This window comes from Lampetra fluviatilis, unplaced genomic scaffold (genome assembly GCF_964198595.1).
Source record: "Lampetra fluviatilis unplaced genomic scaffold, kcLamFluv1.1 SCAFFOLD_225, whole genome shotgun sequence".
NCBI classification, from domain to species: domain Eukaryota; kingdom Metazoa; phylum Chordata; class Hyperoartia; order Petromyzontiformes; family Petromyzontidae; genus Lampetra; species Lampetra fluviatilis.
In genome coordinates, this window is record NW_027621784.1 from 72,501 (window position 1) to 89,557 (window position 17,057).

The 17,057-nt window shown below is 51.6% G+C and overlaps 1 long non-coding RNA gene across 2 annotated transcripts in view; it reads right to left on the reverse strand.

Moving 5' to 3' along the window:
• The window catches only part of LOC144955692 (uncharacterized), a 27,937-nt gene extending 13,265 nt beyond the window's left edge, over positions 1-14,672 (reverse strand). For both annotated transcript variants that reach the window (XR_013641779.1, XR_013641780.1), the window contains exons 1-2: positions 14,595-14,672; positions 8,756-8,888 (exon numbers count right to left, since the gene is read on the reverse strand). This is a non-coding gene — a long non-coding RNA (uncharacterized LOC144955692). The remainder of the gene's footprint in view (positions 1-8,755; positions 8,889-14,594) is intronic.
• Positions 14,673-17,057: the final 2,385 nt, after the last annotated feature.

Here is a 17,057-nt window from a genome sequence, read left to right on the forward strand (position 1 = left end):
CATCAACACTGCCACCCATAGACTCATCAACACTGCCACCCATAGACTCATCAACACTGTCACCCATAGACTCATCAACACTGTCACCCATAGACTCATCAACACTGTCACCCATAGACTCAACAACACTGCCACCCATAGACTCAACAACACTGTCACCCATAGACTCAACAACACTGTCACCCATAGACTCAACAACACTGTCACCCATAGACTCATCAACACTGTCACCCATAGACTCAACAACACTGCCACCCATAGACTCAACAACACTGTCACCCATAGACTCAACAACACTGTCACCCATAGACTCAACAACACTGTCACCCATAGACTCATCAACACTGTCACCCATAGACTCATCAACACTGTCACCCATAGACTCAACAACACTGCCACCCATAGACTCAACAACACTGCCACCCATAGACTCATCAACACTGCCACCCATAGACTCATCAACACTGTCACCCATAGACTCAACAACACTGCCACCCATAGACTCAACAACACTGCCACCCATAGACTCAACAACACTGTCACCCATAGACTCATCAACACTGTCACCCATAGACTCACCAACACTGTCACCCATAGACTCAACAACACTGCCACCCATAGACTCAACAACACTGTCACCCATAGACTCATCAACACTGTCACCCATAGACTCAACAACACTGTCACCCATAGACTCATCAACACTGTCACCCATAGACTCATCAACACTGTCACCCATAGACTCATCAACACTGTCACCCATAGACTCACCAACACTGTCACCCATAGACTCAACAACACTGCCACCCATAGACTCAACAACACTGTCACCCATAGACTCATCAACACTGTCACCCATAGACTCAACAACACTGTCACCCATAGACTCATCAACACTGTCACCCATAGACTCACCAACACTGTCACCCATAGACTCAACAACACTGCCACCCATAGACTCAACAACACTGTCACCCATAGACTCATCAACACTGTCACCCATAGACTCAACAACACTGTCACCCATAGACTCAACAACACTGCCACCCATAGACTCAACAACACTGTCACCCATAGACTCATCAACACTGTCACCCATAGACTCAACAACACTGTCACCCATAGACTCATCAACACTGTCACCCATAGACTCATCAACACTGCCACCCATAGACTCAACAACACTGTCACCCATAGACTCAACAACACTGTCACCCATAGACTCATCAACACTGTCACCCATAGACTCATCAACACTGTCACCCATAGACTCAACAACACTGCCACCCATAGACTCAACAACACTGCCACCCATAGACTCAACAACACTGCCACCCATAGACTCAACAACACTGTCACCCATAGACTCAACAACACTGCCACCCATAGACTCATCAACACTGCCACCCATAGACTCAACAACACTGTCACCCATAGACTCAACAACACTGCCACCCATAGACTCATCAACACTGCCACCCATAGACTCAACAACACTGTCACCCATAGACTCAACAACACTGTCACCCATAGACTCATCAACACTGTCACCCATAGACTCATCAACACTGCCACCCATAGACTCAACAACACTGTCACCCATAGACTCAACAACACTGCCACCCATAGACTCAACAACACTGTCACCCATAGACTCAACAACACTGCCACCCATAGACTCATCAACACTGCCACCCATAGACTCATCAACACTGCCACCCATAGACTCAACAACACTGTCACCCATAGACTCAACAACACTGCCACCCATAGACTCATCAACACTGCCACCCATAGACTCATCAACACTGCCACCCATAGACTCAACAACACTGTCACCCATAGACTCAACAACACTGCCACCCATAGACTCAACAACACTGTCACCCATAGACTCAACAACACTGCCACCCATAGACTCAACAACACTGTCACCCATAGACTCAACAACACTGTCACCCATAGACTCAACAACACTGCCACCCATAGACTCAACAACACTGTCACCCATAGACTCAACAACACTGCCACCCATAGACTCATCAACACTGTCACCCATAGACTCAACAACACTGTCACCCATAGACTCAACAACACTGCCACCCATAGACTCAACAACACTGTCACCCATAGACTCATCAACACTGTCACCCATAGACTCATCAACACTGTCACCCATAGACTCAACAACACTGCCACCCATAGACTCAACAACACTGTCACCCATAGACTCAACAACACTGCCACCCATAGACTCATCAACACTGCCACCCATAGACTCAACAACACTGTCACCCATAGACTCAACAACACTGTCACCCATAGACTCAACAACACTGTCACCCATAGACTCAACAACACTGTCACCCATAGACTCAACAACACTGTCATCCATAGACTCAACAACACTGTCACCCATAGACTCAACAACACTGTCACCCATAGACTCAACAACACTGTCACCCATAGACTCATCAACACTGTCATCCATAGACTCAACAACACTGTCACCCATAGACTCATCAACACTGCCACCCATAGACTCATCAACACTGTCACCCATAGACTCAACAACACTGCCACCCATAGACTCATCAACACTGTCACCCATAGACTCAACAACACTGTCACCCATAGACTCATCAACACTGCCACCCATAGACTCAACAACACTGTCACCCATAGACTCAACAACACTGTCACCCATAGACTCATCAACACTGTCACCCATAGACTCATCAACACTGTCACCCATAGACTCAACAACACTGTCACCCATAGACTCATCAACACTGTCACCCATAGACTCATCAACACTGCCACCCATAGACTCAACAACACTGTCACCCATAGACTCATCAACACTGTCACCCATAGACTCATCAACACTGTCACCCATAGACTCATCAACACTGTCACCCATAGACTCATCAACACTGTCACCCATAGACTCATCAACACTGTCACCCATAGACTCATCAACACTGTCACCCATAGACTCAACAACACTGTCACCCATAGACTCAACAACACTGTCACCCATAGACTCATCAACACTGTCACCCATAGACTCATCAACACTGTCACCCATAGACTCATCAACACTGTCACCCATAGACTCAACAACACTGCCACCCATAGACTCATCAACACTGTCACCCATAGACTCATCAACACTGTCACCCATCGACTCATCAACACTGTCACCCATAGACTCAACAACACTGTCACCCATAGACTCAACAACACTGCCACCCATAGACTCATCAACACTGTCACCCATAGACTCAACAACACTGTCACCCATAGACTCAACAACACTGTCACCCATAGACTCATCAACACTGCCACCCATAGACTCAACAACACTGTCACCCATAGACTCATCAACACTGTCACCCATAGACTCAACAACACTGTCACCCATAGACTCAACAACACTGTCACCCATAGACTCAACAACACTGTCACCCATAGACTCAACAACACTGTCACCCATAGACTCAACAACACTGTCATCCATAGACTCAACAACACTGTCACCCATAGACTCAACAACACTGTCACCCATAGACTCAACAACACTGTCACCCATAGACTCATCAACACTGTCATCCATAGACTCAACAACACTGTCACCCATAGACTCATCAACACTGTCACCCATAGACTCAACAACACTGTCACCCATAGACTCATCAACACTGTCACCCATAGACTCAACAACACTGTCACCCATAGACTCATCAACACTGTCATCCATAGACTCAACAACACTGTCACCCATAGACTCATCAACACTGTCACCCATAGACTCAACAACACTGTCACCCATAGACTCAACAACACTGTCACCCATAGACTCAACAACACTGTCACCCATAGACTCAACAACACTGTCACCCATAGACTCAACAACACTGTCATCCATAGACTCAACAACACTGTCACCCATAGACTCAACAACACTGTCACCCATAGACTCAACAACACTGTCACCCATAGACTCATCAACACTGTCATCCATAGACTCAACAACACTGTCACCCATAGACTCATCAACACTGTCACCCATAGACTCAACAACACTGTCACCCATAGACTCATCAACACTGTCACCCATAGACTCAACAACACTGTCACCCATAGACTCATCAACACTGTCATCCATAGACTCAACAACACTGTCACCCATAGACTCATCAACACTGTCACCCATAGACTCAACAACACTGTCACCCATAGACTCATCAACACTGTCACCCATAGACTCATCAACACTGTCACCCATAGACTCATCAACACTGTCACCCATAGACTCATCAACACTGTCACCCATAGACTCATCAACACTGTCACCCATAGACTCATCAACACTGTCACCCATAGACTCATCAACACTGTCACCCATAGACTCATCAACACTGTCACCCATAGACTCATCAACACTGTCACCCATAGACTCAACAACACTGCCACCCATAGACTCAACAACACTGCCACCCATAGACTCAACAACACTGCCACCCATAGACTCAACAACACTGTCACCCATAGACTCAACAACACTGTCACCCATAGACTCAACAACACTGCCACCCATAGACTCATCAACACTGTCACCCATAGACTCAACAACACTGCCACCCATAGACTCAACAACACTGTCACCCATAGACTCAACAACACTGTCACCCATAGACTCAACAACACTGTCACCCATAGACTCAACAACACTGTCACCCATAGACTCAACAACACTGTCACCCATAGACTCAACAACACTGTCACCCATAGACTCAACACTGTCACCCATAGACTCAACAACACTGTCACCCATAGACTCATCAATACTGTCACCCATAGACTCATCAATACTGTCACCCATAGACTCATCAATACTGTCACCCATAGACTCATCAACTGAGTGTGTGTCTGTGTGTGTGTGTATGTATGTATGGACGGGTGCGAGGGGCTGGTAACCCCTCCACCTTCAATTAACCACCACTAAACTAAACTACGATTTAAACATAAACCTGTAATTAATAAGCTTGTGCCGGAGGCCCCGGGGGGTCAGGCTTTTATGACGTCTCCTGGCCAAACCCCATTTGGCGGAGCCAGGAGATTGAATTTTAACCCTCGGGGCTCCTCCAGTAACAACGAAAAACCATTGCGGATGGCCACGTGGAATGTTCGAACGCTCACTGCGGAGGAGAGGCTGCCACTCCTCTGTCGGGAGCTGGACCGGTACCGCCTGGATCTCTGTGGCATTCAGGAGGTCCGGTGGACCGGTTCTGGCTCCTGCCACCATGAGGGGTGGACAGTCCTCTACTCGGGGCAGGAGACTGCCAAACAACAGGGTGTGGCTCTTCTTCTGAACAAAAGAATGAAGGGGGCGTGGGAGCGTGGCGGTGAGGTGTGGGAAGCTGTAAGCCCCAGGATACTTTGGGCTCGCCTTCCCATCAACCAGAGGCGAGGAGTGGTGGTCGTGGTTACTTACGCCCCCACCGAAGACGAACATCCGTGGAGGGATGCAGGCAAAGCCGATGAGTCAGACGCTTTCTATGACCTACTGTCACAGGTGCTGGCTAAAGTGGCCACTCGGGACAGAGTCATCTTGTTGGGTGACTTCAATGCCCGAGTTGGTCATGATGCTGGCACCTGGTCTGGAGTGATTGGAAGGCATGGGCCAGATCAGCTCAATAACAACGGTAGGAGGCTGCTAGATTTCTGTGCAGCCCATGGGCTTGTAATTACCAACACGCTCTTCCGGCATCGGCGCATCCACACAACATCATGGATGCATGCCGGGTCCAAGCAAGAACATCTGCTGGACTACGTAGTGACGGACCAGCGGATGCGAGCCCATGTCCTTGACACCAGGACCTACCGTGGAGCTGATCTGCCCTCTGACCATCGACTAGTCATCTGTAAGATGCGCCTGCCATTCTTCCACTCCGGTGGTGGGTGTACACCCAGGATCCCATTCCAACCAAAAGTGGCCTGGTCTAAGTTAGCTGATGAAAGTTGCAAGCGAGAATTTCATCATCGCTTGCAGCTGGGGTTGGCATCGTCCCCCACTCCACCTGATGTCGAGGGTAAATGGGCGAGGTTTAAGACTGTGACTCATGCAGCTGCAATGGCTGCTTTGGGTACGCGGTCCAGACCTCCCCGGGAACCCTGGCTGACGGAGGAGGTGTTCAGGTTAATTGAGAAAAAGCGACAGGCCCACTCTCATCGCCTACAGCATCCCACGTCAGAGAATGAGGAGGTTTACCGCAGCCTTCGCTCGGAGGTTCGGAGAGCCGTAAGGCGCTGTAAGGATGGGTGGTGGTCGCGGGTTGCTGAGGAGATGGAGTCTGCCTCAGTGGCCCGCGATCACAAATCACTATTTAACTCCATCAAAAAAGTAACCTGCAGCGCCACACCTATTACCATCATTAGAGGAAAAAACGGTGATCCAATCTCCGACCCCCAGGAACAGGTTTGCAGATTTGCTGAGCATTTCTGTGAGGTCCTGGGGGAGGGAAAATCTCTCAGCCAGGAAAACATCATGGCACAAAGTGGGGATAACCCTGCTGAGGCTGCGGTGCCTCAAATATTGGAAGAGGTCACCCCCTGTGAGTGGCTGGCTGAGGTACCGGCTGTTGAGGAAGTACTGAGGGCGATCCGGAGTCTGAGACCAGGGAAGGCACCGGGCAGAGATGATCTCCCAGGCGAAATGCTGAGGGAGGGTGGCGTTTGTGCACAGACTGCCCTATATGACATCATAACAACAGTCTGGACCACTGGACGGGTTCCGCAGGACTGGAAGGATGCCCTGGTGGTCCCCCTCTTTAAGAAGGGGGACCGCACAGACTGTAACAACTACAGGGGCATCTCACTCCTCAGTGTGCCGGGTAAGGTCCTGGCAAGGATTATTCAACATCGCCTTGCTAGGCATGCTGAGGAGAGGCTTGCGGAGCCCCAATGTGGTTTCAGGAAAGGGCGGTCCTGCACAGATGCCATATTTTTCTGTCCGTCTGCTACAGCAGAGGTGTAGGGAATTCCAAAAAGACCTACATCTCTGCTTTATTGACCTGGTCAAGGCCTATGATACCATCAGTAGGACTGGGCTCTGGGTTGTTCTTCGTGCTTTCGGAGTCCCTGACCCTCTGCTCACGATCATTAAGGACCTTCATGATGGTGAGCGGGCCCGGGTAAAACTACGTGGCCGGGAGTCGGAGCCTTTCCCTGTACACCTTGGGGTGCGACAGGGATGTCCTCTGGCTCCCACATTATTTAACATCTATTTCGACTGCGTAGTTCGTGAAGCCTTCAATAGCTGTACCGGGGGAATTACCATTTGGTACAGATATAATGGGAGGCTGATCGACGCCCGGGTGCGATCAAGGAATGGCTCCCTATTGGTCAACCACGTTATGTATGCCGATGATTTGGTAATAGCTGCTCATTCAGAAGAGGAGTTGGAGACGCTGCTGCTGAGGCTGGAGTGTGCCACTAAGAGGTGGGGCCTTACCATCAGCCCCACCAAAACTAAGCACCTGCCTGGGTATTTTGTACCATCGGGCACTCCGCCCCCACAACTCCCAATCGGTGATGGGGCAGTTGTGGAGAGAGTAGAGAGTTTCCCATACCTGGGCAGTGTGCTCATGACCAGCTCCAGTTTATCAGCAGAGGTCTCACTCCGAATCAGTCGAGCGGCAATATCTTTTCATCGGTTGCGTAACGCTGTGTGGAAGCTACCTGGTCTGTCGCTCCGCACGAAGCTTCAGGTCTTCTCGGCCACGGTCATTCCCTCCCTTCTCTACGCTTGCGAAACGTGGACCCCCCTAGTGGAGCATCTTCGCCGGTTGGAAACATTTAGGCTGGCCTGCCTACGATCCATCCTGGGTTTGACCAGGCTGGATTGTGTGAGGAGCTCACAAGTCCTTGAAAGATCTGGGCAAAGTCCCATCAGTGAGCTCCTCCGGCAGGCAAGGCTGCGTTGGCTGGGTCATGTAGCCCGCATGCCCAGCCACCGCATGCCTAAACAGCTTTTGTTCGGCCGGATCGAGGGGGCTAAACGGGCGCGGCACGGGCTAGAGAAGAGATGGAGTGATGTGGTACAGGAGGACGTGGAGCTGAGTGGACTTGCCGATGACTGGTACCAGCGGTGTCAAGATCGGCCTCAGTGGAGGAGGCTCGTGAAGGACGCTACTGGGCAGTTGGAGGCAGTCGCCCTCCAACAACAACGGAGGGCGGAGGAGCGACGCTCACAACAACGAGCGGAGCGCCGGGTGGCTAAAGCACAGCAAGTTGGCACAGTAGGGGGCACAGGTGGTGCATCAGCCAGTCATCTCGGTCATCTCGGTCAGTCGACCCGTGGCACCTGGGTCTGCCCCGTGACCTCCTGCCAGCGGGCGTTCGACACTTCACGTGGCCTCAAGGTGCACATGGCCTGGCACAAGCGTCGTGGTGACGTCACCGCCACTTAGTGGCGAATGGCGGTTGTTGTATGTATGTATGAATGTGTGTGTGTGTGTGAGTGTGAATCTGTGTGTATGTGAGTCACTGTGTGTGTGTGTGAGTGTGTGTCTGTGTGTGAGTGTGTGTGTGAGTGTGTGTGTGAGTGTGTGTGAGTCACTGTGTGTGTGTATGAGTGTGTGTGTGAGTGTGTGTGTGTATGTATGAATGTGTGTCTGTGTGTGAGTGTGTGTCTGTGTGTGAGTGTGTGTGTATGTGTGTGTGAATGTGTGTGTGTGAGTGTGTGTACCCTTGTGTGGTCCCCGGTTCGCTCCCCACGTGTCTTTGACTCGCGGCGTGGAGGAGTCAGCGGGGAGGCGACCCCCACGGGGACCCCCTTGAACCCCACGGGGACCCCCATCGTACCCCCTCAACAGCGTCGCCTGCACACACACACACACACACAGACACACAGACACACACACACACACAGACACACACACACACACAGACACACACACACACACACACACGCACACAGACACACACACACACAGACACACACACACACACGCACACAGACACACACACACACAGACACACACAGATACACACACACACACAGACACACACACAGATACACACACACACACAGACACACACACACACAGACACACACACACACAGACACACACACACACACAGACACACACACACAGACACACACACACACACACAGACACACACACACACAGACACACACACACACACACAGACACACACACAGACACACACACACACAGACACACATACACACACATACACATACACACACACAGACACACAGACACACACACACACACACAGACACACACACAGACACACACACACACAGACACACATACACACACATACACATACACACACACAGACACACACACACAGACACACACACACAGACACACACACACACAGACACACACACACACAGACACACACACACACAGACACACACACACAGATACACACACACAGACACAAACACACACACAGACACACACACACACAGACACACACACAGACACAAACACACACACAGACACACACACAGACACACACACACACACACACAGACACACACACAGACATACACACAGACACACACACAGACACACACACAGACACACAGTGACACACACACAGACACACACACAGACACAGACACATACATACACACACACACAGACACACAGTCAGGGTGGTGAGTGGGGGGTGGTGAGTGGTGAGTGAGTGAGTGAGTGGTGAGTGAGTGAGTGGTGAGTGGTGAGTGAGTGGTGAGTGAGTGGTGAGTGAGTGGTGGGTGGTGAGTGAGTGGTGAGTGAGTGAGTGGTGAGTGAGTGAGTGAGTGGTGAGTGAGTGAGTGGTGAGTGGTGAGTGAGTGGTGAGTGGTGAGTGAGTGGTGAGTGAGTGACTGAGTGAGTGGTGAGTGAGTGAGTGAGTGGTGAGTGGTGAGTGAGTGGTGAGTGAGTGAGTGAGTGAGTGGGTGAGTGAGTGAGTGAGTGGGTGAGTGAGTGAGTGGTGAGTGAGTGAGTGGTGAGTGGTGAGTGAGTGGTGAGTGAGTGACTGAGTGAGTGGTGAGTGAGTGAGTGAGTGGTGAGTGAGTGAGTGAGTGGGTGAGTGAGTGGTGAGTGAGTGAGTGGGTGAGTGAGCGGTAAGTGAGTGGGTGAGTGAGTGAGTAGTTAGTGAGTGAGTGGGTGAGTGAGTGAGTGAGTGGGTGAGTGAGTGTATGAGTGAGTGGTGAGTGGTGAGTGGTGAGTGAGTGGTGAGTGAGTGGTGAGTGAGTGGTGAGTGGTGAGTGAGTGAGTGGTGAGTGAGTGGTGAGTGAGTGGTGAGTGAGTGAGTGGGTGGGTGAGTGGTGAGTGGTGAGTGAGTGAGTGAGTGGTGAGTGGTGAGTGAGTGGTGAGTGAGTGACTGAGTGAGTGAGTGGGTGAGTGAGTGGTGAGTGAGTGAGTGAGTGGTGAGTGGTGAGTGAGTGGTGAGTGAGTGACTGAGTGAGTGGTGAGTGAGTGAGTGGTGAGTGAGTGAGTGAGTGGGTGAGTGAGTGGTGAGTGAGTGGGTGAGTGAGTGAGTGAGTGGTGAGTGAGTGAGTGGGTGGGTGGGTGAGTGAGTGGTGAGTGGTGAGTGAGTGAGTGGTGAGTGGTGAGTGAGTGGTGAGTGAGTGACTGAGTGAGTGGTGGGTGGGTGAGTGGGTGGGTGAGTGGGTGGGTGGGTGAGTGAGTGGGTGAGTGAGTGAGTGAGTGGTGAGTGAGTGAGTGGGTGGGTGGGTGAGTGAGTGGTGAGTGGTGAGTGAGTGAGTGGTGAGTGGTGAGTGAGTGGTGAGTGAGTGACTGAGTGAGTGGTGGGTGGGTGAGTGGGTGGGTGAGTGGGTGGGTGGGTGAGTGAGTGGGTGAGTGTATGAGTGAGTGAGTAGTTAGTGAGTGGGTGAGTGAGTGAGTGAGTGAGTGAGTGGGTGAGTGAGTGTATGAGTGAGTGGTGAGTGGTGAGTGAGTGGTGAGTGAGTGGTGAGTGAGTTTGAGTGGGGGGTGGTGAGTGAGTGGTGAGTGAGTGACTGAGTGAGTGGTGAGTGAGTGAGTGAGTGGTGAGTGAGTGAGTGAGTGGGTGAGTGAGTGGTGAGTGAGTGAGTGAGTGGGTGAGTGAGCAGTAAGTGAGTGGGTGAGTGGGTGAGTGAGTGGTGAGTGAGTGAGTGGGTGAGTGAGTGGTGAGTGAGTGGGTGAGTGAGTGAGTGGTGAGTGGAGGGTGGTGAGTGGTGAGTGTATGAGTGGTGAGTGGTGAGTGAGTGAGTGGATGGTGGTAAGTGGTGAGTGAGTGGTTAGTGAGTGAGTGGTGAGTGGTCAGTGAGTGGTGAGTGAGTGAGTGGTGAGTGGTGAGTGAGTGAGTGTATGAGTGAGTGAGTGTATGAGTGAGTGAGTGAGTGTATGAGTGAGTGAGTGTATGAGTGAGTGGTGAGTGAGTGAGTGTATGAGTGAGTGGTGAGTGAGTGAGTGTATGAGTGAGTGAGTGTATGAGTGAGTGTATGAGTGAGTGAGTGTATGAGTGAGTGAGTGTATGAGTGAGTGAGTGTATGAGTGAGTGGTGAGTGAGTGAGTGTATGAGTGAGTGAGTGTATGAGTGAGTGTATGAGTGAGTGAGTGTATGAGTGAGTGAGTGTATGAGTGAGTGAGTGAGTGAGTGTATGAGTGATTGGGTGAGTGAGTGTATAAGTGAGTGAGTGAGTGTATGAGTGAGTGGGTGAGTGAGTGGTGAGTGAGTGAGTGGTGGTGGTGAGTGAGTGGGAAGTGAGTGAGTGAGTGAGTGGGTGAGTGAGTGAGTAGTTAGTGATTGAGTGAGTGAGTGAGTGGGTGAGTGAGTGGGTGAGTGTATGAGTGTATGAGTGAGTGAGTGGTGAGTGAGTGGTGAGTGGTGAGTGAGTGGGTGAGTGAGTGAGTGAGTGGTGAGTGAGTGGTGAGTGAGTGAGTGAGTGGGTGAGTGAGTGAATGAGTGGGTGAGTGTATGAGTGAGTGAGTGGTGAGTGAGTGGTGAGTGAGTGAGTGGTGAGTGGGTGAGTGAGTGGTGAGTGAGTGAGTGAGTGGGTGAGTGAGTGAGTGAGTGGGTGATTGTATGAGTGAGTGAGTGGTGAGTGAGTGGTGAGTGAGTGAGTGGGTGAGTGAGTGGGTGAGTGAGTGGTGAGTGAGTGGTGAGTGAGTGGGTGAGTGAGTGAGTGGGTGAGTGAGTGGTGAGTGAGTGGTGAGTGAGTGAGTGGTGAGTGGGTGAGTGAGTGGGTGAGTGAGTAGTTAGTGATTGAGTGAGTGAGTGAGTGGGTGAGTGAGTGAGTGGGTGAGTGTATGAGTGAGTGAGTGGTGAGTGAGTGAGTGAGTGGGTGAGTGAGTGAGTGGGTGAGTGTATGAGTGAGTGAGTGGTGAGTGAGTGGTGAGTGAGTGAGTGGTGAGTGGGTGAGTGAGTGAGTAGTTAGTGATTGAGTGAGTGAGTGGGTGAGTGAGTGGGTGAGTGCATGAGTGAGTGAGTGGTGAGTGAGTGAGTGGGTGAGTGAGTGTGTGATTGAGTGAGTGAGTGGTGAGTGAGTGAGTGGTGAGTGGTGAGTGAGTGAGTGTATGAGTGAGTGAGTGTATGAGTGAGTGAGTGAGTGTATGAGTGAGTGAGTGTATGAGTGAGTGGTGAGTGAGTGAGTGAGTGTATGAGTGAGTGGTGAGTGAGTGAGTGTATGAGTGAGTGAGTGTATGAGTGAGTGTATGAGTGAGTGAGTGTATGAGTGAGTGAGTGTATGAGTGAGTGAGTGTATGAGTGAGTGGTGAGTGAGTGAGTGTATGAGTGAGTGAGTGTATGAGTGAGTGTATGAGTGAGTGAGTGTATGAGTGAGTGAGTGTATGAGTGAGTGAGTGAGTGTATGAGTGATTGGGTGAGTGAGTGTATAAGTGAGTGAGTGAGTGTATGAGTGAGTGGGTGAGTGAGTGGTGAGTGAGTGAGTGGTGGTGGTGAGTGAGTGGGAAGTGAGTGAGTGAGTGAGTGGGTGAGTGTATGAGTGTATGAGTGAGTGAGTGGGTGAGTGTATGAGTGTATGAGTGAGTGAGTGGTGAGTGAGTGGTGAGTGGTGAGTGAGTGGGTGAGTGAGTGAGTGAGTGGTGAGTGAGTGGTGAGTGAGTGAGTGGGTGAGTGAGTGAATGAGTGGGTGAGTGTATGAGTGAGTGAGTGGTGAGTGAGTGGTGAGTGAGTGAGTGGTGAGTGGGTGAGTGAGTGGTGAGTGAGTGAGTGAGTGGGTGAGTGAGTGAGTGAGTGGGTGATTGTATGAGTGAGTGAGTGGTGAGTGAGTGGTGAGTGAGTGAGTGGGTGAGTGAATGGGTGAGTGAGTGGTGAGTGAGTGGTGAGTGAGTGGTGAGTGAGTGAGTGAGTGGTGAGTGGGTGATTGTATGAGTGAGTGAGTGGTGAGTGAGTGGTGAGTGAGTGAGTGGGTGAGTGAGTGAGTGGGTGAGTGAGTGGTGAGTGAGTGGTGAGTGAGTGAGTGAGTGGTGAGTGGGTGAGTGAGTGGGTGAGTGAGTGAGTAGTTAGTGATTGAGTGAGTGAGTGAGTGGGTGAGTGAGTGAGTGGGTGAGTGTATGAGTGAGTGAGTGGTGAGTGAGTGAGTGAGTGAGTGAGTGAGTGGGTGAGTGTATGAGTGAGTGAGTGGTGAGTGAGTGGTGAGTGAGTGAGTGGTGAGTGGGTGAGTGAGTGAGTAGTTAGTGATTGAGTGAGTGAGTGGGTGAGTGAGTGGGTGAGTGCATGAGTGAGTGAGTGGTGAGTGAGTGAGTGGGTGAGTGTGTGATTGAGTGAGTGAGTGGTGAGTGAGTGAGTGAGTGATTGAGTGAGTGAGTGAGTGGTGAGTGAGTGGGTGAGTGAGTGGGTGAGTGGGTGAGTGAGTGAGTGAGTGGGTGAGTGAGTGAGTGGGTGAGTGTATGAGTGAGTGAGTGGTGAGTGAGTGGTGAGTGAGTGAGTGGTGAGTGAGTGGGTGAGTGAGTGGGTGAGTGGGTGAGTGAGTGAGTGAGTGGGTGAGTGAGTGAGTGGGTGAGTGTATGAGTGAGTGAGTGGTGAGTGAGTGGTGAGTGAGTGAGTGGTGAGTGGGTGAGTGGGTGAGTGAGTGAGTGAGTGGTGAGTGAGTGAGTGGTGAGTGGGTGAGTGGGTGAGTGTATGAGTGAGTGAGTGGGTGAGTGAGTGGTGAGTGAGTGAGTGGGTGAGTGAGTGAGTGAGTGGGTGAGTGAGTGAGTGGGTGAGTGTATGAGTGAGTGAGTGCTGAGTGAGTGGTGAGTGAGTGAGTGAGTGGTGAGTGGTGAGTGGGTGAGTGAGTGAGTGGTTAATGAGTGGTGAGTGAGTGAGTGAGTGGGTGAGTGAGTGAGTGGGTGAGTGTATGAGTGAGTGGGTGAGTGAGTGGGTGAGTGTATGAGTGAGTGAGTGAGTGTATGAGTGGGTGAGTGAGTGGTGAGTGTATGAGCAAGTGGGTGAGTGAGTGAGTGGGTGAGTGTATGAGTGAGTGAGTGTATGAGTGAGTGTATGAGTGGGTGAGTGAGTGGTGAGTGTATGAGTGAGTGAGTGGTGAGTGGTGAGTGAGTGAGTGGTGAGTGTACCTGGAAGTCTCCCTTCCTCCAGCCCTCCCTGGTGAGCTGCCTCCTCACCACGGGGTGAGTGAGTGAGTGAGTGGGTGAGTGAGTGAATGGGTGAGTGAGTGGGTGAGTGAGTGGGTGAGTGAGTGAGTGAGTGGTGAGTGAGTGAGTGAGTGGGTGAGTGAGTGAATGGGTGAGTGAGTGAGTGGGTGAGTGTATGAGTGAGTGGTGAGTGAGTGAGTGGGTGAGTGAGTGGGTGAGTGAGTGGTGAGTGAGTGGGTGAGTGAGTGAATGGGTGAGTGAGTGGGTGAGTGAGTGGGTGAGTGAGTGAGTGAGTGGTGAGTGAGTGAGTGAGTGGGTGAGTGAGTGAATGGGTGAGTGAGTGGGTGAGTGTATGAGTGAGTGGTGAGTGAGTGAGTGGGTGAGTGAGTGGGTGAGTGAGTGGGTGAGTGAGTGGGTGAGTGAGTGAGTGAGTGGGTGAGTGAGTGAGTGGGTGAGTGAGTGAGTGAGTGGTGAGTGAGTGAGTGAGTGGGTGAGTGAGTGAATGGGTGAGTGAGTGAGTGGGTGAGTGTATGAGTGAGTGGTGAGTGAGTGAGTGGGTGAGTGAGTGGGTGAGTGAGTGAGTGAGTGAGTGGTGAGTGAGTGGTGAGTGAGTGAGTGGTGAGTGGGTGAGTGAGTGAGTGGGTGAGTGAGTGAGTGGGTGAGTGTATGAGTGAGTGGTGAGTGAGTGAGTGAGTGGTGAGTGGGTGAGTGAGTGGGTGAGTGAGTGAGTGGGTGAGTGAGTGAGTGAGTGGGTGAGTGAGTGAGTGGATGAGTGAGTGAGTGAGTGAGTGAGTGGGTGAGTGAGTGGTGAGTGAGTGGTGAGTGAGTGGGTGAGTGAGTGAGTGAGTGGGTGAGTGAGTGAGTGGTGAGTGAGTGGGTGAGTGAGTGAGTGAGTGAGTGGTGAGTGAGTGGGTGAGTGAGTGGGTGAGTGAGTGGTGAGTGAGTGGTGAGTGAGTGGTGAGTGTACCTGGAAGTCTCCCTTCCTCCAGCCCTCCCTGGTGAGCTGCCTCCTCACCACGGGGTGAGTGAGTGGTGAGTGAGTGAGTGAGTGAGTGAGTGAGTGAGTGAGTGGTGAGTGAGTGAGTGAGTGAGTGAGTGAGTGAGTGAGTGAGTGGTGAGTGAGTGGGTGAGTGAGTGGGTGAGTGAGTGAGTGGGTGAGTGAGTGTGTGATTGAGTGAGTGAGCGGTGAGTGAGTGAGTGAGTGATTGAGTGAGTGAGTGAGTGGTGAGTGAGTGGTGAGTGAGTGAGTGAGTGGGTGAGTGTGTGAGTGAGTGAGTGGTGAGTGAGTGGTGAGTGAGTGAGTGAGTGGTGAGTGGGTGAGTGAGTGAGTGAGTGAGTGGTGAGTGAGTGAGTGGTGAGTGGGTGAGTGGGTGAGTGTATGAGTGAGTGAGTGGGTGAGTGAGTGGTGAGTGAGTGAGTGGGTGAGTGAGTGAGTGGTTGAGTGAGTGAGTGGGTGAGTGTATGAGTGAGTGAGTGCTGAGTGAGTGGTGAGTGAGTGAGTGGTGAGTGGGTGAGTGAGTGAGTGAGTGGTTAATGAGTGGTGAGTGAGTGGTGAGTGTATGAGCGAGTGGGTGAGTGTATGAGTGAGTGAGTGAGTGTATGAGTGAGTGTATGAGTGGGTGAGTGAGTGGTGAGTGTATGAGCGAGTGGGTGAGTGTATGAGTGAGTGAGTGAGTGTATGAGTGAGTGTATGAGTGGGTGAGTGAGTGGTGAGTGGGTGAGTGAGTGGTGAGTGAGTGGTGAGTGTACCTGGAAGTCTCCCTTCCTCCAGCCCTCCCTGGTGAGCTGCCTCCTCACCACGGGGTGAGTGAGTGGTGAGTGAGTGGTGAGTGAGTGGTGAGTGAGTGAGTGGGTGAGTGAGTGAGTGAGTGGGTGAGTGAGTGAGTGAGTGGTGAGTGAGTGAGTGTATGAGTGGGTGAGTGAGTGGGTGAGTGGGTGAGTGAGTGGTGAGTGAGTGGTGAGTGAGTGGTGAGTGAGTGAGTGGGTGAGTGAGTGAGTGGGTGAGTGAGTGGTGAGTGAGTGGTGAGTGAGTGAGTGGTGAGTGGGTGAGTGAGTGGTGAGTGAGTGAGTGAGTGGGTGAGTGAGTGAGTGAGTGGGTGATTGTATGAGTGAGTGAGTGGTGAGTGAGTGGTGAGTGAGTGAGTGGGTGAGTGAGTGGGTGAGTGAGTGGTGAGTGAGTGGTGAGTGAGTGGGTGAGTGAGTGAGTGGGTGAGTGAGTGGTGAGTGAGTGGTGAGTGAGTGAGTGGTGAGTGGGTGAGTGAGTGGGTGAGTGAGTAGTTAGTGATTGAGTGAGTGAGTGAGTGGGTGAGTGAGTGAGTGGGTGAGTGTATGAGTGAGTGAGTGGTGAGTGAGTGAGTGAGTGGGTGAGTGAGTGAGTGGGTGAGTGTATGAGTGAGTGAGTGGTGAGTGAGTGGTGAGTGAGTGAGTGGTGAGTGGGTGAGTGAG